We start from the raw sequence: 22,472 nt of genomic DNA, 5'->3' as shown, positions 1-22,472 counted from the left end.
GAAAACTGGGCTTGGAACCTGGCAACACTGAAACAACCTAGTGAAGAAGGGGCTGCCAGGACTGAGACTCAGAAGGAATAAAAGGTTTGTTTCACCGCTTCCAGTCCCCTTGCTGAGAAGCTGTAGAAAGTAAGGGGAGCACAGAGTGGGGATGGAGAAAACAGCCTGCGCCTCAGAGTCCAGAACTGCAGCTGCTTTGCTTTCATTGTTCTTTTACCCCTTGCTACTAGGTTGAGAAGGGAGTATCACTGAAGTGACCTTATTCAACAATGAGCCCTAGCTGATGGCACTTCCTCCGTCTCCTGTGAAGGGAACAAGAACTTTTTACTTAGACAAAAGATAAGCACATTTACTGAGGGGTAAAAAGGATGCAGCTGTGCTGGGGCTCTTCCCCTGCCTCTGCAGACCATCTCTTCAAACTGCCACATGTGCTGGCTGGAAAAGATCATATCCGTGAGCTCCCCTGCCCTGTGGCTTCTGGGGGAATCTGCCCATGGGAGGCACCAATGGAATGCAGGAGGGTTAAAGGAGAGAGATGGCAGGGTATTAATACTCCAGCTGCTTCCCTGTAGGATCAGCAGCAGCCGGCAGTGTGCTCCTGGCCAAATCTTCCAGTGGCTCCCTCCTCTCCCAACCCCTCCAGGATGACGGGAGGTAAACACAGCTGCGTTCTAGCCCCAGAGTGCCACACTGCCCCTGTGGTTTCCTTACACCCTGCCCACACCTTTGCAAATGGTCCCTTTATTACATTCTTCAAATTATTCTAATTTGAGTGTTCCATCTGTTTCCTGCTGAGACCCAGATTTATATAGCATCAACAGGGTAAAACAAAATACAGCTTTTGTGAGGCATTTTTTTTTTTTTTGACCACCTACACAAAAAAATATAAGTTTAAGTAAAGTCCTTAAGGCAAAAGTAGAGCTTATTACGAAAGGTATCTTGGAAGGAAAGTTATGACCAACCTTGATAGTATATTAAAAAGCAGAGACATTACTTTGCCAACCAAGGTCCATCTAGTCAAGGCAATGGTTTTTCCCGTGGTCATGTATGGATGTGAGAGTTGGACTGTGAAGAAAGCTGATCGCTGAAGAATTGATGCTTTTGAACTGTGGTGCTGGAGAAGACTCTTGAGAGTCCCTTATACTGCAAGGAGATCCAACCAGTCCATTCTAGAGGAGATCAATCCGGGATGTTCATTGGAGGGACTGATGCTAAAGCTGAAACTGCAATACTTTGGCCGCCTCATGCGACGAGTTGACTCACTGGAAAAGACTCTGATGCTGGGAAAGGTTGGGGGCGGGAGGAGAAGGGGACGACGGAGAATGAGATGGCTGGATGGCATCACCGACTCTGTGGACATGAGTTTGAGTGAACTCCAGGAGTTGGTGATGGACAGGGAGGCCTGGCGTGCTGTGATTCATGGGGTCGTGGAGAGTCGGACACGACTGAGCGACTGAACTGAACTGATCTGTGTGAGAGGATGTATGTGGGTGAGGGGTTGAAGAGAGGCTTCCCACTGAGATGTGGAGCCTAGACTGAGAGGAAGCTGCAGTGACAATCAGTTTATGAGTGAGAACTTCACATCCATGTATCTCAACTATGTACCTCATCTATCAACTGGGAACCCCTTTAAGGACAGGATTTTGGATAGAAATAGGAAATAACTGCCTGTGGCACACAGATGTTGCTTGACTAATATGTATTCTTCCTTCTGCTAACGGGATCCTAATTGTTCTTGGAGGCCTGTCTTCCCCCTCCTCTGCTTCTATAGGAATTGAGTGAAATGGACCCAACCCATCCCCAGATCCACAAGGGGGCAAGAGACCCAGGTCTGTCTGACTAGTTGGAATATCACATCCCCTTGACCACAGAAATTGATTCAAGAGTAAGCACATGACAGTATTAGAGTCATATTGTGGGACTTATACTGCAGTGACCCAGAGCAAGGTAACCAGAAGGTTGGAGCCACCTTAAAACCACGAGTGGACAGTCTACCTAAGAAGGCAGTCAATCCAGAGGAAAACAGATTAGTATGATGGAGAATAACTCTGATGATCTTTTTTTTTTTTTTTGAGTCCCTAGGATCAAACCACACCTGAAACTAACTGTTTTGGACTTTCCCTTTGCTCAAGGCAGGAACTTTGAGTTGAGTGCTCTATAATTGAAACAGCTGTTACTATTGGTGACATACCAAGGTGTTCCTAGTCTACCTTGGGTGCACTCTTAAAGGGAGATTATAAACAACTTAAAAATAATAGTAGAACCTACTATGAGGCAGTCTTCCTTTTATTATTTCCATTCACTGGCAATTTCAACCTTATCAAAGTATTCCTCCCTCAAAAACCTTTTTATGAGTCAAAGTTCTAAACTATTGTTACAGTTACTATTAAATTTTGACAATATACATGCGAGCTTTGAGACAGCCTATTTTAATTCAATATCTGTAATGAACCTTGTATTCTAGTTGAAAATTCAGAGAGCTCTCATTTATATAGTTGGCCTTCAAACTTAAGTGGACTCAACTACATAATTACTAGAGTAAGCTTGTTATGGGAGCTCAGAAGAGGTGAATCCAGCTTAGCTCATGCTGTTGAGATAGGCTTTCCAGAGGAACTAACACTTGAGCTGAGTATTGAAGGTCAAAGCTTCATCTCATGTTGGATTAGTCTAACAGATTCCTAAGCCATCATCATTTTTCCTGTTCCAGCCACCCTACTGTCTGTGCTCATTACATCAACTAGATCCTCTTAAGATACATCTTTGCTGGACTTCCCTTGTGGAGCAGTGGATAGGTATCTGCCTGCCAATGCAGGGGACACAGGTTTGATTCCTGGTCAAGGAAGATGCCTTGATGCTTTCAAACTGTGGTTCTGGAGAAGACTCTTGAGAGTCCCTTGGACTGCAAGGATATCAAACCAGTCAATTCTAAAGGAGATCAGCCCTGAATATTCACTGGAAGGACTGATGCTGAAGCTCCAATACTTTGGCCATCTGATTTGAAGAGCTGACTCTTTAGAAAAGACCCCGATGCTGGGAAAGATTGAGGGCAGGAGAAGGGGGTGACAGAGAATGAGATGGTTGGACAGATTCACCAACTCAGTGAACGTGAATGTGAGCAAATCCGGCGTGAAGCCCACAGGGTCACAAAGAATCAGACACGACTTAGCGACTGAACAACAACTACTGCGAAGATTCCACATGCCACAGAGCAACGAAGCCCATGGACCACAGCTATGAGCCTGCACAGCGCAATTCCTGAAGCCAGCACACCTAGAGCCTGTGCTCTGCCAGAGAGAAGCCACAGCATGAAGAGCCCATACAACGTTGCTAGAGAGGAGCCCCTGCTTGCCACTAGAGAAAGCCTATGCAAAGCAATGAAGACCTCAGTCCAGTTCAGTTCAGTTCAGTCGCTCAGTCGTGTCCGACTCTTTGTGACCCCATGAATCACAGCACGCCAGGCCTCCCTGTCCATCACCAACTCCCGTAGTTCACTCAAACTCATGTCCATTGAGTCGGTGATGCCATCCAGCCATCTCATTCTCTGTCATCCCTGTCTCCTCCCGTCCCCAATCCTTCCAGCATCAGAGTCTTTTCCAGTGAGTCAACTCGTCGCATGAGGTGGCCAAAGTATTGCAGTTTCAGCTTTAGCATCAGTCCTTCCAATGAACACCCAGGATTGATCTCCTCTAGAATGGACTGGTTGGATCTCCTTGCAGTCCAAGGGACTCTCAAGAGTCTTCTCCAACACCACAGTTCAAAAGCATCAATTCTTCGGCGATCAGCTTTCTTCACAGTCCAACTCTCACATCCATACATGACCACGGGAAAAACCATAGCCTTGACTAGACAGACCTTGTTGGCAAAGTAATGTCTCTGCTTTTTAATATACTATCTAGGTTGGTCATAACTTTCCTTCCAAGGAGTAAGTGTCTTTTAAATTTCATGGCTGCAATCAGCATCCACAGTGATTTTGGAGCCCAAAAGAATAAAGTCTGACACTGTTTCCACTGTTTTCCCAAACAAAGACCTAGCACAGCCAAAAATAAGTAAATAATTGTTTTTAATTATTCTTTTAAAAAGATGCACCTCTGCTCAAAAACTCACGATAGCTGCTCATTCCATTCAGAGTAAAGACCCAATTACACCAACGAAAAAGTCCTGCATGATTCAGATACCTACCCGGCTTCCCTGACCCCCGCCCTCTGATTCCAGCTTCCTTCTTCTTCAAGCCCTCTAAGCATGCTCCTACCTCAGAGCCTTTGTATTCGCTGTTCTTCCTACTAGCCTCTCTCCACCCCAGGGTGGCTTCTTCCTCACTTCCTTAAGGCATCTGCTAAGCACCTTAGACCCTGGAAACAGTGTCAGACTTTATTTTTTTGGGCTCCAAAATCACTGCGGATGGGGGGAGCCTGGTGGGCTGCAGTCCATGGGGTCACTAGGGGTTGGACACGACTGAGCGACTTCACTTTCACTTTTCACTTTCACACATTGGAGAAGGAAATGGCAACCCACTCCAGTGTTCTTGCCTGGAGAATCCCAGAGATGGGGGAGCCTGGTGGGCTTCCGTCTAAGGGGTCACACAGAGTCGGACACGACTGATGTGACTTAGCAGCAGCAGCAGCAGCAGCAGAAGCACCTTAGAAGCCAGGCTTTCCCTTCCCTGCAACAATTAGCAACATTGTCCCACCATACTCCCACGGTCATGAGGCCCCTTACCCTTCCTCCTTTTCACAGCCTCCTGACATACTATATATTTGCTTGTGTGTTCACATCTGTCTCTTCCAATAGAACTGAAATTTCAGGGGAGCGGTGCTCATACGGCTTAGCCAGTCATAGAGGAGGCTCTTAACATATATATGAAAACAAATGAGTGAACGCAGAGGAGAGCCTTTGCGCCTTTGGAGAAACTGTTTAGACAAACAACAGAGACATGGGAAAGTGTGCTTCCCTTAGGGAATTAAATTCAGGAGACAGTACGGAGAGACAGGCAAGCAGTGACCTGATCACATCAGCTTTGTGTACATATGTTCTCTCAGATGCCTGAAATGCTTTCCAAAAAGAGACAAAATGGGGCTGGCAGGGGGTTGGGGATTGAGGCAGAGCTATCGCTGGATCATGGCGAGCACACAAAATGGCCAAATCATGATCCCTTAACACTCCCAGAATAACACTGATTACACACTTTTCAACCAAATAAAATTCTATGCAATCCCTGGTGAAGTATACTGTGAATCAATAACTATGCACTACCCAAGGTTAAGCATCCAAACTTTCTAATGCTAATGCCCAGCAGAAAGATGGTCAAGATGCAAACTCAGCATCCAGCTCCAAACCATCCTATACACAAATACATCATCCCTCCCGCCAAAGATGTGCTAATGGTACTTCTTTAAATAATGCTTTTTAAAGGCCCTGGTGGCAGGAGAAATACAACTTGAGAATTCACAGTAAGCTGCTTCTTTGTGCCAGGAAAATTAGCCAAAGAGCTGCCACAGCAGACAGAAATGCATGCTGTACAACAACAAATATTGATATTTAACACCATATAATTATTGAGCATCTAATATGTGCCAGGCAATTTTTTGGTCTTTTTCGTTAATCTAACATCATCTTTGTTGCTGTTGACGGAACAAAGTGTCCAACTGTTTGCAATCCCATGGACTGCACATCAAGCTTCCCTGTCCTTCACTATACCCTGGAGTTTGCTCAAACTCATGTCCATTGAGTCAATAATGCTGTCTAATCATCTCATCCTCTGTCGTCCCCTTCTCCTCCTGCCCTCAATCTTTCCCGACATCAGTGTTTTTTTCAGTGAGTCCACTCTTCCCATCAGGTAGCCAAAGTATTGGAGCTTCAGCTTCAGTCCTTCCAATGAATATTCAGGGTTGATTTCCTTTAGGACTGACTGGTTTGATCTCCGTGCTGTCTGTGGGACTCTCAAGAGTGTTCTCCAGCACCACAGTTTGAAAGCATCAATTCTTTGGTGCTCAGCCTTCTTTACAGTCCACCTCTCACATCTATAACATCATCTATTGCTCACTAAATGTCACACATTATGCTAGGCGCCCAGGATTAAAACAGAATGAGACAACACTCCTGCCCTCAGAGGCTTTGCAAAACCCGGCAGATCTATAAACACAAAACTATTGTGTGATAGGAAATGCACTACCTATATGGATACAGAACTACCTTCTCTTAGAGTGAATGCTTTAAAAATACTTTAAGTTCAAATTATCTTTGATCCACACATAAGAGGTATTATGATATTTGTATCTGTTACACATTACTTTATGAGTTTCAGATGATAGACATATTTTGATGTCTAGCAAAATAACCAAGTCAGGATGGACTTGGTTATGATGCACAAACAACCCCCTAAAATCTTAGTGACTTAAGACAGCAAATATATCTTGCTCATGTTCCATATTCCATTGTGAGTCAACTGAGGGCCTCTGGTTACACTGTCACTCAGAGACTTGAGTTGGTAAGAGTAGCAAACGTCAAAAATTAAAACATATCAAAGCATACACTGGCTCTTAAAGGTTCTACTCAAAAGTGACACCTGTCCTTGCCACTTACATTTTACAGGCTAGAACAAATCACACGGCCACACCTAAGTTCAGTTAAGTAAGAAAGAGCAACTGGGAATTTCCCTGGTGGTCCAACGGCTAAGACTTCATGCTCCCAAAGCAGGGGGCCCAGATTCAATCCCTGATCCCAGACTGGATCCCACATGCCACAACTAAAAGACTCCCCATGCTGCAACTAAGTCCCAATGCAGTCAAATAAACAATTAAAAATAAATAAATAAATAGCAACTGCACTACACACCAAAAGAGGGAGGGAATCAAAATATTTGTGAACAGTCCTGCAGACTACCTTTGAGGTGTAACAGAAATGAAAGTTTGAAAGTGCTATTCCTTAATATGTTTATTGTAATACTTTCTGCTTTAAGACTTGACTGTCCTTGAGAATTCCTTCTTCTTCTCTGAAAGAAGAAAATCCAGATGTACAATGTCTCTTTTTAGAAAACTGTAGTATGATACACTTTCCTATTCCTACTTGGAATGATAGAATCTTGCTTTTAACACACTGGGTTGGCCAAAATGTTCATTTGGTTTTTTTCATTAGATGTTATGGAAACACCCAAACAAACTCTTTGGCCAACCCAGTATATTTGAGACACTGCTACTGGGAGTAATAAGAAAATCAGGGAACTAGGGAATGGAAATAGAAAAGTGAGGAAAGCAGGGCAGACGGCAGAGAAGTGGTGGTTCCTGCAATGAAACTATTGGCGGGAAAAAGGAAGCTGAAGGAAAATGGACTCCAAATCCTGAAACTCTGTAAGAAGAAAAGAGCCTAAGTCACACAGGCATTGACTATTTGAATAGGGAATCAGGCAAAGAAAATAAAGACAAAAATATTCCAAGGTACATATTATCTGTAAGCACACAGAAGAAATTAGGAGAAATCTTCAAGCTGTGAGGGAACATGAAGTTTCTAAGAAGCAAACGATGATAAGCAGCAATCAATTATACAATCCATGCCCATATTAATATAGAAAATGTCACTTTTCTGTTTAGTATAGGTCTATAGCTTTATTTTAGCAAAAAGAAAATACTATTTATATGAACTTTCATCAGTTTAGTTAAAAATTGCTCTTCTCAACCCTCAAAGATTTTGATCTTCAAATTCTCCTGACACCAATGACAGAATTTATGCTTTCATACATATATCCTTCCCAAGGAATTATGAGATGGTTGCATTTCTCTTTTGTGTTTTTCTGCTTCTAATGGTTTGGTTTCAATGTTATCTTTGTTTCATTTAGTCTAATCACACTAACCGATTTAGTAAAAAATTCTTTTGTAAGAAAAGAAGTGACGTAGCTGACTTTGTAGGTTTGGTTTATGGAGACTGCAGTTTAATACAAACTCAGAGAGCTTCACAGACAATCTAATTTCTTTCTTCCACTCCACATCCTACCACCACCCAAACATAGCTGATATAAGGCACTCAACCTCCTGTTTCACACCAATGGGCCAATGATGCCCACATTTTGACAGGTGAACCCCAAAAGTCTCAACGCAGCCCATCTGTCTGTGTATCACAGAGAGGCAGGATGGCCTAGAGTTTATGAGTGAGGGACTTTGGAGTCAAGGTTCCAGGATCTACTTTAGAGTTCGTGCCTTTGGGCAAGTAATTATAATAAATCTTCTGGTGCCCTTATTTCCCATGTGAAGGGTGTAGTGTTGATTAAATAAGGTCATTAATATGGAGCATTTAGCACCATATGTAGAAAACAGTGAGGGCCCCATCAATGTTAGTTACTATTACTATCACCTAGTATTACATTCTGTAATGCTGAGCTCCACGACCCATAACAACTTCTGGTTCTGCCTCGCCCGTTGTACACTTCCAAGATTATCCATTTAAGGAGACTTTCTGACCCTTATAAATTCATTTGTACATCCACAGTAAGCAGTAAGTTGGGGCTATTAAAAATGTGACAATGTGCATGGCCCCTGGCAGTGACCTCCAGAAGCATTTCGCTGTCCTCTCAGGCATTTTGAGGACACTTAAGCCTCCTTATGTCAGTGACGGCTTCTCCACCTTCACGTGACACCACACTGCACTGCTTCTATGGAAACAAAAGCACCACCACCTTAAATCTCAATGAACCCAGCAAATCATAGACAAGAGGATAGGTCCACCTGAAAATCATATTTTTCTTATCTCTCCCTCGGCCTTACCCCTACATCCAATCAATCAGAAAGCCCTGCCAACTTTCCCTCTTAAATATTTAAGATACTCTGTTGTTCTAGAAGATACAGCCCATAATGCTTATCATGGCAAACGCGATCTAGGCATCCTGCCCTCACTTTAGACCTGCCACTCTCTGCCTTACATGTGATTCTCCCACAGTATGAAACTGCTTTGGTTCCCACATTTGTCTTGCTGTTTTCCATCCCATGCCTTTGCTCATGCAGGAACACCCTTCCCTTACCATGGCCTTGGTACCCCTAGCAAACTTTTTCCTATCCATCCTGCAGAATACAAAACATGCATCTTCCACAAACACTCCCTGAACCATTTGCCAAACTAAAACTGCTGCTCTTCCTCCATGTTCTCAGAATATGTTCCACCCATTGCTACCAATGTTCTTTACAACTACTGATTTGCCTTTCCCCCTCAACTAGCTATGAGAGTGGGCCCTATACTTCACTCAGCTTCTCATCTCACAGTGCTCAGTACAGAGCCATAAACAGATGCTCAACAAATATTCCCTCAAAGAGGGAGCATATTTACCCTCATACATACTCCTACTTATCACTATAAACATGGAAAAGTTCCTTAACTTCTATAGCAATCATTTTCCTCATTTATAAAATAGAGAGCTGGCTGGCTAAATCCCTTGCCAACCATAAGGTACCATGCTTCTACAATGCATGCTCTTCCAAAATCACCATTTGCCATTAAAAGCAGAAATTAAATTTTTGGCTGATTATGTCCAAAACCATTTAGCAAAGTACTCAAGAACTACAACCTAACAGTTTTCCTTCAGTTTCATTTCCCACCTGCTCCTTTCTCTCACCCATTGTTCCAGTCACAGCATCAATTTCAATGTTCTCCAAATGCACTATGGACTTTTTCATGCTTCTGGCTCTTGGTCTATTAAGATCTCTCAGCATGGAATACTGTCCAGCCTCTCCTTGCCTGGGGAAATCCTACTCCTTCCTCTATCCATGACTGCAATGCAAGCTCTTCCATGATTAGATTTTTGACTACAATGCTTGTTCCTTTTGCTCTAATATTATAGAAGCTGTTAGCACGTCTATATCCTTGGCTTCATCACTGTAAGTTCCTTGAAGTAGGTCCTGTTTATCACTATGGCATTCAAAGTGCACAGAGCTTCCTATACAGAAGGTGTTAAATAAATGCTTTTTGTTGGTATGTGAATGTATTCCTTACATCACTATAAAATGAGAAAGTTCACTCAAAGGACAGAAAAATTGGCAGTGGCTTAACCACAGCTTTTAATTTAACATTCTCTATCCTCAGACTTTAGCTACAGAAGATAATGTAGGACTTCCCTGGTGGTGCAGTGGATAAGATTCTGCCTGCCAACGTAGCGGACAAGGGTTTGATCCCTGGTTCAGGAAGATTCCACATGCTGTGGAGCAAATAAGTCCTCACACTCTACCCTGTACTCCACAACTACCGAAGCCTACGCGCCTAGAGCCTGTGCTCCACAATGAAAGAAACCACTGCAATGAAAAGCCCCTGCGTCACAACAAAGAGTAGCCCCCACTCGCCACATAGAGAAAGCCTGAGCGCAGCAACAGAAACCCAGCACAACCCGAAATACATAATTTTTTAAAAAATAAAAGCTATGTATGCAAAAATATTCTGGGAAAAAGTTGTTTGAAACCGTGAAAAACAAGAAACTCAGCATGACAGAGTACATCAATTGAACAGACTACCACTGCTGTTGTTGCTTAGTCACTAAGTCATGTCTGACTCTTTTGTGACCCCATGGGCTGTAGCCTGCCAGGCTCCTCTGTCCATGGGATTTTCCAGGCAAGAATATTGGAATGGGTTTTCCTTTCCTTTTCCAAGGGATCTTCCTGACCCAGGGATCAAACGCTTATCTGCATTGCAAGCAGATTCTTTACCTCTGAGCCACCAGGGAAGCCCGAGTATATATGTGTATAACTGAGTCATTCTGCTGTACGGCAAAGGTTGGCACAACATTGTAAATCAACTACACTTCAGTGAAAAAATAATTTTTAAGGATGATTACTTAGAAATATGGGGGAAAAGGTAAACCAGTAGAGAATTAGAAAACAAAACTAAATATTTGGCATGGTTGGAACTACAGAACCCTATGAATAAAGATTTGAAGGATATCCAGGGATTACAGACAGACCCTCCTGTTCTAATTATGAGATTATGGGGAAATTTTTCTAGTTCTTTTAAGCCTCCTCCAGTGTTAGAAGTTAGCATAACACTGTTTTAGTAAATAATACTAACACAGATAACAAAAGCTTAAGGACAGAAAACAGAAGTTAATGAAGATAAACAAAGATAAAAAGGATTCTCTGAAGCAAGCTGACATTATTATAATAACAGAAATGACAATACAGATTTAACAAATATAGTGACCAGAACCAAAGTTGGAAATAAGAAATGGAATATCCCAGCTACAGAAACAAAGGAGAAACTTAATCCCTGATCAGGAAGCAGGAACTGATATACGTGTGGTCCAAACAGGTTTCAGATGAAGACATAGAAACCTAGAAGACTGAAGCGTAAAGCATATAAGGACATAAAAAGAATGGACTTAGGACCACATGAGGTGAAAGCTGGTATTACATCTCCATAAACAAAACCCAGGAACTCAGAAGGTTACACAGTCCATGAAATGGGTACCAAATCATCTCTGCTTACTCACCCAAGAAAGGGGCAAGGAATCTTGATGGTAGCAAAATGTCATGAGAAAGGAAAAAGGAAAAGTTACCTGTGAGAAAGCCAAGTCCTAGGCTTAACTATGAGTAGGTACAGAATCTAACTCACATTTGCATGGAGTAAGGATCCCTTTACTTTGCCAACAAAGGTCTGTCTAGTCAAGGCTATGGTTTTTACAGTAATCATGTATGGATGTGAGAGTTGGACCATAAAGAAAGCTGAGTGCCAAAGAATTGATGCTTTTGAACTGTGGTGTTGGAGAAGACTTTTGAGAGTCCCTTGGACTGCAAGGAGATCCAACCAGTCCACCCTAAAGGAGATCAGTCCTGAGTGTTCATTGGAAGGACTGATGTTGAAGCTGAAACTCCAATACTTTGGCCACCTGATGTGAAGAGCTGACTCATTTGAAAAGACCCTGATGCTGGGAAAGATTGAAGGTGGGAGGAGAAGGGGACAACAGAGAATGAGATGGTTGGATGGCATCACCAACTCAATGGACATGAGTTTGAGTAAACTCCGTGAGTTGGTGATAAACAGGGAGGACTGGTGTGCTGCAGTCCATGCGGTCGCAAAGAGTCGGACGTGACTGAGCGACTGGACTGAACTGAACTGAAGGATCCTGAGCTGAAAAATTAAAATAGAAGTCAGTTGATGATCTAGGTCAGCCAGAGAGCAAACATGAACTGGTTCTGAAAGGATCTCTTCAGGAGCCAGTGCACAGGGAAACCCCTCCCCACCAGTGCACACATAATTACAAAAATCAAAACCCCTGCAGAAGGTAAGCTCACAAAGGCAAGCTACAAATCATAAGAAAATGGAACATGTGGAAGATAAAGTAGATAAAAATAAACAAAATGATCTGTACACTCCATGAACCAAAGCAGAAATGAAAAATATGAAAGATCCATAAACATGCATGAAAGATGAAATATTCAACCTAGTATACTTTGCTGCTGTTATTCAGTCACTAAGTCGTGTCTGACTCTTTGCAATGCCATGGACTGCAGCATGCCAGGCTTCCTGTCCTTCACCATCTCTCAGAGTTTGCTCAAATTCATGTGGTGTATATTTAAGTTCTATCAATAAAATGAAAAGACAGAATTGGGGAGAGAAAATAACAACTGAAAAACATTCACAACTGAAGGAAGACATGGGTCTCTAATACTTCTCAACCTAACTACAGCTATCGCAACTGAATACTGCACTCTTTGAAAGGAAAGAGGAAAATAGCTAAAGCGAATAGAGAACAAGGAAATTACCAAGCAGGAAACCATAATTAGATTGACAGATTTCTCATCAGCTACAAAATATGCAGAAAGCAATGAAAAAATATCTTCCAAGGAGTTATAAAAAGTGTTTTCTAAGAACTGAGGGAAAATAATTCACTTTAAAATTCTATACTCAGCAACACTATTATTCATGAATGAAGCAAAACAAAGACATTTTCAAGAAAATAAGATTTTGTCATGCACAGAGCCATAAAGATGGCCCTTGTTAAGAACCAAACAGAATCCAGAAGGAATAAGTGAAATGCAAAGAGCAATAATATGCAAATAAACTGATTATCGTGTTGGTAAATCTACATAAAAATATTGACTACAACAACAACAAAAAGTAATGGTTAATCTGGGGAACAACTACAAAGCAGGTGTAGTTAAATTCTAAAACATAATATTACATAAAGAAGCGAGAAGACTGCAGTTAAACAGTATTTAAGCCCTTATGCTGTTGGGGAAAAGGGTAAAGATACTATCTTTAGCTTTTATTAGCGTATATTTTAAACATCTATGGAAACTACAATTAAGACTAGACTGTAACAAGTCAAGGAAGCATGTTATTAATTCTAAGGTAAAGGTAAGTAAAAGTCTATTGCCTTTTACTGACAAAGAGGGAAAAAGAAAAAAATTATCCAGACCAAAAGACAGCAAGAAAGGGAGCAAAAAGAACACAGAAAAATGGAAATCACGTAGGAACAAAGAAGAAAAAGAAAAGTTGAGGTTCCAGATTAAAGAAGATCAAAGAGGTAAATGCTGCAGTCAATGGGGTCAGGATAGAAAAAACAAATTGCTATCAAGGTCATTATTTGGAGAACTGGATTAATTTGACTGTGGACTATACACTATAACTGAGTGATATCAATGTTTTATTTTCTGAATTTGATGATTATACAGTGATTTATAGAGGATGTCCCTGTTCTTAGATATTTAGGATTATAGAATCATGATATCTGACTCTCAACAATAGTAATAAAGATATGAATAGAAAATGATTAAGTAAATGTAACAAAATGTTAATAACCTGTGACTCTAACTGAAGAGAATCAAGGTGGACATTGCACTATTCTTGCAACCTGTTAATTTGAAATTTTTCAAAATAAAACATTTCAAAGTCAACAGAATAAAGGAGAGAAGTCATATGCTCATCCCTTAGCATATCAGGGAAAAAGAGAAAAATTCTTAATCTGATGATTAATATGCAAGAAACATCATTTACTTAATGGTGAATTACTCAAAGTTCTCAAAGGTACAAGGCACATATGCAGGCTATCACTATTTCAACACTTGAACTGATAAAGTTAGCCAGGACAGTAAGATAAGAAAATAAAAGATACAAAGTTTGAAAGGAAAGAAACAAAACCATTATTTGCAGATATTATTATATTCGGGCTTCCCTGGTGACTCAGCTGGTAAAGAATCTGCCCACAATGCAGGAGACCAGGGTTCTATCCCTGGTTTGGGAAGGTTCCCCTGGAGAAGGAAACAGTTACCCACTCCAGTATTCTGGCCTGGAAAACTCCATGTACTAAATAGTCCATGGGGTTGCAAAGAGTAGGACACTACTGAGCGACTTTCACTTCATGATTATGTTCATAGGAAATCCAAGATAATTGACAAAAAATTGGCATGCATAGATGGGCTTCCCCACTGGCTCAGCAGTAAAGAATTCACCTGCAATGCAGGAGATACAGGTTCGATCCCTGGGTCAGGAAGATCCCCTGGAGAGGAAATGGCAACCCACTCCAGTATCCTTGCCTGGAAAATCCCATGGACAGAGGAGCCTGGCAGGCTACAGTCCATATAGCAACTTCGCACATATTCATAACTTTAGCAGCGTTGCTAAATATATAGTCAATATTTTAAAAGTTAATTATACCTCCAATATCAAAGAAAGTTAAATATTATTTACTAGTATCAAAATACCAAATATCTAAGGCTAAACTTAAAAACAGCTATGCATACAAAAAAAACTGGAAAATATGATAAAGAAAACTAAGCAGCCTTAAACTAAGGTCAAGCTAAACAGTGCAGAGTTTCAAAATATTTAACATATCAATTCTCCCCAAATTGGTCTCCAAATATTAAGCAATCTTAGTCAAAATCCTTATAGGCTTTATATGACAGTCTTATGCTAGAATGTATCTGTAAACCCAATAAGCTAAGAATACAAGACCCGCTTGAAAAAGAAAGACAGGATGCTTGTTTTGTTTGGGATAGAGACTCTAGCTTTAAAAAGTATACTTATAAAGCATTTTTGTGTGCCTTAATTATCATTAGACTAATAAGTTAAGGGCTTCCCAGATGGCTCAGATGGTAAAATAATCTGCCTGCAGGGAGGAGACCTGGGTTTGACCCCTGGGTTGGGAAGATCCCCTGAAGAAGGGAATGGCAACCCACTCCAGTACTCCTGCCTGGAGAATCCCATGGACAAAGGAGCCTGGTGGGCAGTAGTTCATGGGGCCACAGAGAGTTGGACACGACTGAGTGACTAACACACACATGCTGAAATTTCTAAGGTAAAGGTAGTAAGTAAAGGAACTTATAGGTTCCAAAACATGAGAGGAAAATAACGTGGAAAAATTTACCAAATCTTGGGATATCAAAAGTTATTTGAAAACTACTACACTAATTAACAGAGAGTAATATTGGTACAGTGATTGACAAATAAACCAATGGAGCAGAGGCAAGGGCTCAGAAAGAAACCAGCACATATACAGGCATTGGAATTACAGAAAAGGTAATGATACCAAGCAATTGAGAGAGGACAGTTTTTTTTTAATGTGTATTTAGAACTAAATACAAAGATAAATACAGCAAATTTTGTTGATCACTAGAACATACTTTCATGAACTTGGAGTAAGGAAAAATTTCTTAAATGGGACATACAATGTACTAACAGGAAAAGACTGAAAATTAGATATGGAAATTAAGAATTTCTGTACATGAAGACATAATTAAGACAGCTTTGGAAAGACAAGCTACAGTTTTGGAGAAGATGTTTTCAGCGCATATTCCAAACAAACGGCTTGTAGCCAGAAAATAAAAAACTTCTTTATATTAAGAAAAGGACAATAATTAGGTAGGAAAATGGGCAAGAGACTTGAACAGGCAACTCACCAAAGAGGAAATTCAAATGAAACCCATGAAAAGGCACTCCACTCCATTTGTTATCAGGGAAATGCAAAACAAACCTTCAACAAGACATACCACATATATTATTAAATTGCTCCTGTAAAGGTTATACCAAGTTGTACTTCCTTCAGCAGAATAAAGGAATGCCATTTCACCTTACGCTTGCTAACTCTGAGAATTATCATTTTTGTTTAAATTTTTGCTAAAATTATCATTTTTGTTAAAATTTGATGCACAAAAGCAGTAACTATTTGTTATTTCAACTTACATTTTGGAAATATAGATTCTGTCATTTTTACATATGTATTTCTATATGTAGCCCGCCAGGCTCCTGTGTCCATGGGGATTCCTCATGCAAGAATATGGGAGCGGGTTGTCATGCCCTCCTCCAGGGAATCTTCCCAACCCAGGGATTGAACCCAGGTCTCCTGCATTGCAGGTGGGATTCTTTACCATCTGAGCCACCAGGATTACATAATGTATATTTTTCTCTGAGACTCATCTGTACAAGTTTTACCATAGGCTGTCTGTCCATTGTGACAAACACTGTTAGTACCCTCTTACATAACCAGGAAAGTGTGCACTGTGTACAAGGCAGCAATGTGCCCAGTTCAAACTACTTCATCTCCAGACAATCCTGAAGCTAGCTAGGATCAGTGAGGTGGCTCAATTCTGGTTATGATGTAATCAAAAGCTTACTGTTGGAGGTTCCAGGAAAATGATTTGTTTCTTAAGGAAAAAGAACAGTTTCAGTCACCCTCTGCCTTCCCCTTTTTCCTCCTGTCGGAACACAGAACCAGATGCCTGGAGGACTGTCTAATGAACAGGATAATGACAGCCACATACACATTCAGGACAGTAGAAGAAGCCTGCATCTGTGATGCTTTCCTAGAGCCACTGAATTAGCACTGAACTACCTGCCTCCCAACTCCTTTTCATATGAAAAACAAGAGCCCCGTTTGACTGAGACTCTACAGTAGGGTTCCTCACATATATCTGAATACAACCTAACTGATACTATGAATCAATAAGAAAGGGATGAGTGTGAGTTTTAAGTGTGCTATGCTTTTCATTAATGTTGCAAATAGATTTTTAGCAGGAAATGTAAGAGACAGTTTTCTAATAAACAGTAAACTAGCAAAATTAACTTGGGTAAAAACTAAGTAACCATTTTAAAAGGCATGAAAAGAACATTGGTTCCCCAAAGTTTCTGCTGCCCACCTCTGACATTTTCTGGCCCCATCTCCATCTCTCTCTTCATCTACACTAGTTTTATTGCCATTCCTCCCATATGCCAGGCTTTCTCAACTTAGGGAGCACCTGCTATGGTTTTCCTTCTGCCTAGACCTGTTCTTTTAGATAGCTACGCTTTATCAAACAGCTAGAGCAATTTTTTAAAAACAAGTCATGTCTGCTCCCTCCTCTATCTCACTCCTTGCAATGGCTCCCACGTCATTCAGTGTAAAAAATCAAGTAGTCGAAATGGTTTTAGAGCTGAAATACTTCTTGCCCCCAGTGCATTCTTTCAGACTTCATTTCCTGCTCTCTCTTACTCACTGTGCTCACTTACCCTCTTGATATATTTCTTCGGAATGCTCACTGTGCTCTCATTAGGACCCTTTGTCCTCACCGATCCCTCTTCTTAGATCACAGACATCTATACATTCACTTGCTCAGTCCCTCACCCTTCACTACCCGTTCTCTGCTCAGATGTGTCCCGAATCAGAAAAGTCTTCCCTCACAGCCTGACTTCAAATATCCCTTGTGGTCGAGTTCCTCTGCTTTTTTGCAACTACCACTACAGAATGATTCCCTCAAGAAATTTTAATTATTTAGTGAAATTATAAAAGTATAGGTAAATATCTACACTATAGATGTGAAAAGTGTTTCTAAATTCAAAGCAAAGAGAGAATTCACAAAGAAAAAGATCAACAGGGCTTTCCTGGCAAGTGGATTAAGAATCCACTTGCCAATGCAGGGGACATAAGTTCGATCCCTGATCCGGGAAGATCCCACATGCCATGGAGCAACTAAGCCTGTGCATCACAACTACTGAGCTCATGCTCCTTAGAGCACATGCTCCTTAGAGCCCATGCTCCGCAACAAGAGAAGCCACCTCAGGGAGAAGCCCATGCACCACACCCGGAGAGTAGCCCCCCATCACCTCAACTAGAAAAAGTCTGCGTGCAGCAATGAAGACCCAATGCAGCCAAAATTAAATAAGTAAATAAATGGTTTTTTTCAGATCAATAGATTTGATCTAGATAGTTTCTTCAACTTGTTTAGTCACTCATAAGGCAAGCAAACTAGAATTGTCCGGAAAAATCTGTGACTGAAGATATACAGTTTATATAGAAAAAACCTTTAAAATTTATGAGGAAAAGAAGTCAATCTCTAAATACAAAAAGATAAGGATAGATATGTAACAAAAGGGGAGAAAATTAATAACTAATTTTCAAAATATTCTACTTCACTAATAATAAAATTTTACATTTAAAGAGGAAGATATAATTTTACATGGTTTTTAAAAATGACAGTTTTCAAAGAATATGGGCAGTTTCAAAAATTGATGATGGCGATATGTTAGGAGACACTTGCTGGAAGCATTTTGGTATTTTGTATTAAAGAGAAACTCTTGTATCAAAACTTTAAAAAATACTTATACACTATAACTCAATATTTACACTTTCAGGTACACAAACCAAGGTAAGCATATATTCACACTAAAATTTATAGATAATGTTGTTATTCATTGTAGCATATTTTATGAAAGCCAAAAATGGAAACAAAGATATTCCACAATAACAGAAAGGCTAAATAATGTTGTACACATAACAAAGAATATTAGTAGCCCATAAAAATGAATTAAAATAATTCTTAACAACCTGGGAAAGTGTTTATTGCAATAGTATGGTAAATGCAAGATGTCACATAGATTATACAGAATAAGGTCTTGAGTGTGTGAAAATAACTATAATCATTGAAAAAGTAAAAGGAAATATACCAAATAATACCAGTAATTTCTGAATTTATATCATAAAGTTAGGGATATTTTCCTTCCTTTAAAATACATTTTTGTGTGTTCCATAACTTTTCATCCATAATCAGGAAAACTAGAAGACTCAGAACAAGTGAATTTTATTTAAAAGAAATACAAATTTTAAATAATTAAATACATATTTTAAAATAGAGCATTCATGGTCCTATGTTCTGTCAGTGTTATAATTACAAGTTACAATGAACATTAATCATTATATTGGATAATTCACATAAAATGTATGGCCATCATATAAATAGAAGGAATAAAAGACATCATTTTCTAATGCCACAAAAATTACCTAAGGGGGAAAAAATCGCTAACTCCAAAACAGAAATACAAACCACAAGAAAGTGATAGTGGACCTGGCACAGTTCTATGTGCAATTCAACCAGAAAGTGTTGCCCACAATCATGGTCTCATATCAAAATGGAAAGAGGAAGAGGAGATTGATTCCCTTTAGTGGGCATGAGCAGTAGGGGTAACAAGGAAGAATTGCATCCATCTAGAACAACTTAAATTGTTTTAGTCAACTGTCAACCTCATTATTTCCTACCATTTCTAAATTCTCTCCTTTAATCATACATACAAAAGTCCCCCTCTAAGGGTCAATGGCAGAAATACCGATGAAATGCCCATGAGAAAATTTTTTGGATTTTTAATTAGTAGTTAATTAATCAAATATTCCTAAATAAATGATGAATTTAATCTATAAACACAAATATTCTAAAAACCTAGCCTTGAAAGTAACATATAGGTAGCTCTCTGAGTTCCAATTCCCTTCAAATACCTTGAACTCATCTCAACCAATTTACAGATTAAGACATATTACAGAACTTGGGAAGACCAGACACTCGATGGCCAGAGCCCACAGGTCCTGGATATATGAGGAACCACCAGAGCTTTGTGATGACAGTTCAAAGACAATTGATATAACCCTCATCTTTGGCAACTTGACAGTATTACAAGGCATGTGTCCAATGATATGGCAAGTAGAACTCTAGAAAATTTCCTAGGTGTAGGCATACACATGCAAAAACACATGTACAAGAAAAGTAATTCACCGATGACAATGTTTGAAACAGAAACATAAATATCCAGCAATAAGGGTCTAGTAAAATGAACTGAGATATACTCTTACAGTGCAATACTTTCAAGCTGTAAACGAGATAAGAAGCCCCTTGTGTACCCATTCCTATCAGATGTTGACCAAGTTACGATCATAAAGCAAGGAGTTGAACAGCTGCAACCTGTTACCATTTGCCTTTTAAAAGGCAAAGAACTGAAACACTGACTGCCTCTGGGTTGGAGACATTGGTTGCTGGGGGACAGGAGTAGGAAGAAGACTTTTCCCTGTGTGCTTTTTTTATACCTTTAGAATTTGTAAGAGGTTTTATCCATGTAAAAATAAAACACTTGAAAAAATACATACAGGACAATTCACCTGTGTGTTTCTCTGTTGCTCTAATATTCGTGATAACAATTACTGCTAATGGCCTGAGTTCTTTATTTTAAAATATGTGTCTATCGTAATAGGCAAATGTTCTCCAACTCAAAAGAACAGCAACTACCACCATAGACTTCTGCCCAAAGGACAGGATTCTTCTATAAGCTGGCCAAAAACTTCGTTCAGGTTTTCCTGTAAGATGGTACTGGAAAAACCCCCAAAAAGTTGACCAACCTAACATTTTCATTATCAGTTAATCCATACACTCATTTATTGAACATTCCATGTGCCAGCTAGTGCACTGGATCTACAAGGCGGAAAAGATACAGGTCTTACTTTAGTTCAGTTCAGTTCAGTTCAGTCGCTCAGTCGTGTCCGACTCTCCGCGACCCCATGAATCACAGCACGCCAGGCCTCCCTGTCCATCACCAACTCCCGGAGTTCACTCAAACTCATGTCCACAGAGTCGGTGATGCCATCCAGCCATCTCATTCTCCGTCGTCCCCTTCTCCTCCCGCCCCCAACCTTTCCCAGCATCAGAGTCTTTTCCAGTGAGTCAACTCGTCGCATGAGGTGGCCAAAGTATTGCAGTTTCAGCTTTAGCATCAGTCCCTCCAATGAACATCCAGGATTGATCTCCTCTAGAATGGACTGGTTGGATCTCCTTGCAGTATAAGGGACTCTCAAGAGTCTTCTCCAACACCACAGTTCAAAAGCATCGATTCTTCGGCGGTCAGCCTTCTTCACAGTCCAACTCTCACATCCATACATGACCACGGGAAAAACCATTGCCTTGACTAGACGGACCTTGGTTGGCAAAGTAATGTCTCTGCTTTTTAATATACTATCAAGGTTGGTCATAACTTTCCTTCCAAGGAGCAAGCGTCTTTTAATTTCATGGCTGCAATCAGCATCTGCAGTGATTTTGGAGCCCAAAAAAATAAAGTCTGACACTGTTTCCACTGTTTTTCCATCTATTTCCCATGAAGTGATGGGACCAGATGCCATGATCTTTGTTTTCTGAATGTTGAGCTTCAAGCCAACCTTTTCACTCTCCTCTTTCACTTTCATCAAGAGGCTTTTGAGTTCCTCTTCACTTTCTGCCATAAGGGTAGTGTCATCTGCATATCTGAGGTTATTGATATTTCTCCCAGCAATCTTGATTCCAGCTTATGCTTCTTCCAGCCCAGCGTTCCTCATGATGTACTCTGCATATAAGTTAAATAAGCAAGGTGACAATATACAACCTTGACGTACACCTTTTCCTATTTGGAACCAGTCTGTTGTTCCATGTCCAGTTCTAACTGTTGCTTCCTGACCTGCATACAGGTTTCTCAAGAGGCAGGTCAGGTGGTCTGGGATTCCCATCTCTTTCAGAATGTTCCACAGTTTATTGTGATCGACACAGTCAAAGGCTTTGGCATAGTCAATAAAGCAGAAATAGATGTTTTTCTGAAACTCTCTTGCTTTTTCCATGATCCAGCAGATGTTGGCAATTTGATCTCTGGTTCCTCTGCCTTTTCTAAAACCTGCTTGAACATCTGGGAGTTCACGGTTTACATACTGCTGAAGCCTGGCTTGGAGAATTTTGAGCATGACTTTACTAGCGTGTGAGATGAGTGCAATTATGCGGTAGTTTGAGCATTCTTTGGCATTGCCTTTCTTTGGGATTGGAATGAAGACTGACCTCTTCCAGTCCTGTGGCCACTGCTGAGTTTTCCAAATCTGAATCAAGGCAAATTGGAAGTGGTCAAACAGGAGATGGCAAGAGTGAACGTTGACATTCTAGGAATCAGTGAATTAAAATGGACTGGAATGGGTGAATTTAACTCAGACGACCATTATATCTACTACTGTGGGCAGGAATCCCTTAGAAGAAATGGAGTAGCCATCATGGTCAACAAAAGAGTCCGAAATGCAGTACTTGGATGCAATCTTAAAAATGACAGGATGATTTCTGTTCGTTTCCAAGGCAAACCATTCAATATTACAGTAATCCAGGCCTATGCCCCAACCAGTAATGCTGAAGAAGCCGAAGTTAATCGGTTCTATGAAGACCTACAAGACCTTTTAGAACTAACACCCAAAAAAGATGTCCTTTTCATTCTAGGGG

General features: G+C 40.5%; 1 protein-coding gene across 5 annotated transcripts in view; it reads right to left on the bottom strand.

The window, feature by feature from the left end:
• ANO4 (anoctamin 4) overlaps positions 1–22,472 on the bottom strand; it is a 473,781-nt gene that overhangs the window by 287,123 nt on the left and 164,186 nt on the right. The window lies entirely within an intron of this gene.

The sequence above is a fragment of the Moschus berezovskii genome, chromosome 6, assembly GCF_049115385.1.
Source record: "Moschus berezovskii isolate FMDL1 chromosome 6, NW_MosBer_1.0, whole genome shotgun sequence".
In the NCBI taxonomy this organism is placed as follows: Eukaryota; Metazoa; Chordata; class Mammalia; order Artiodactyla; family Moschidae; genus Moschus; species Moschus berezovskii.
This window is presented reverse-complemented; position numbering and strand designations above follow the sequence as displayed.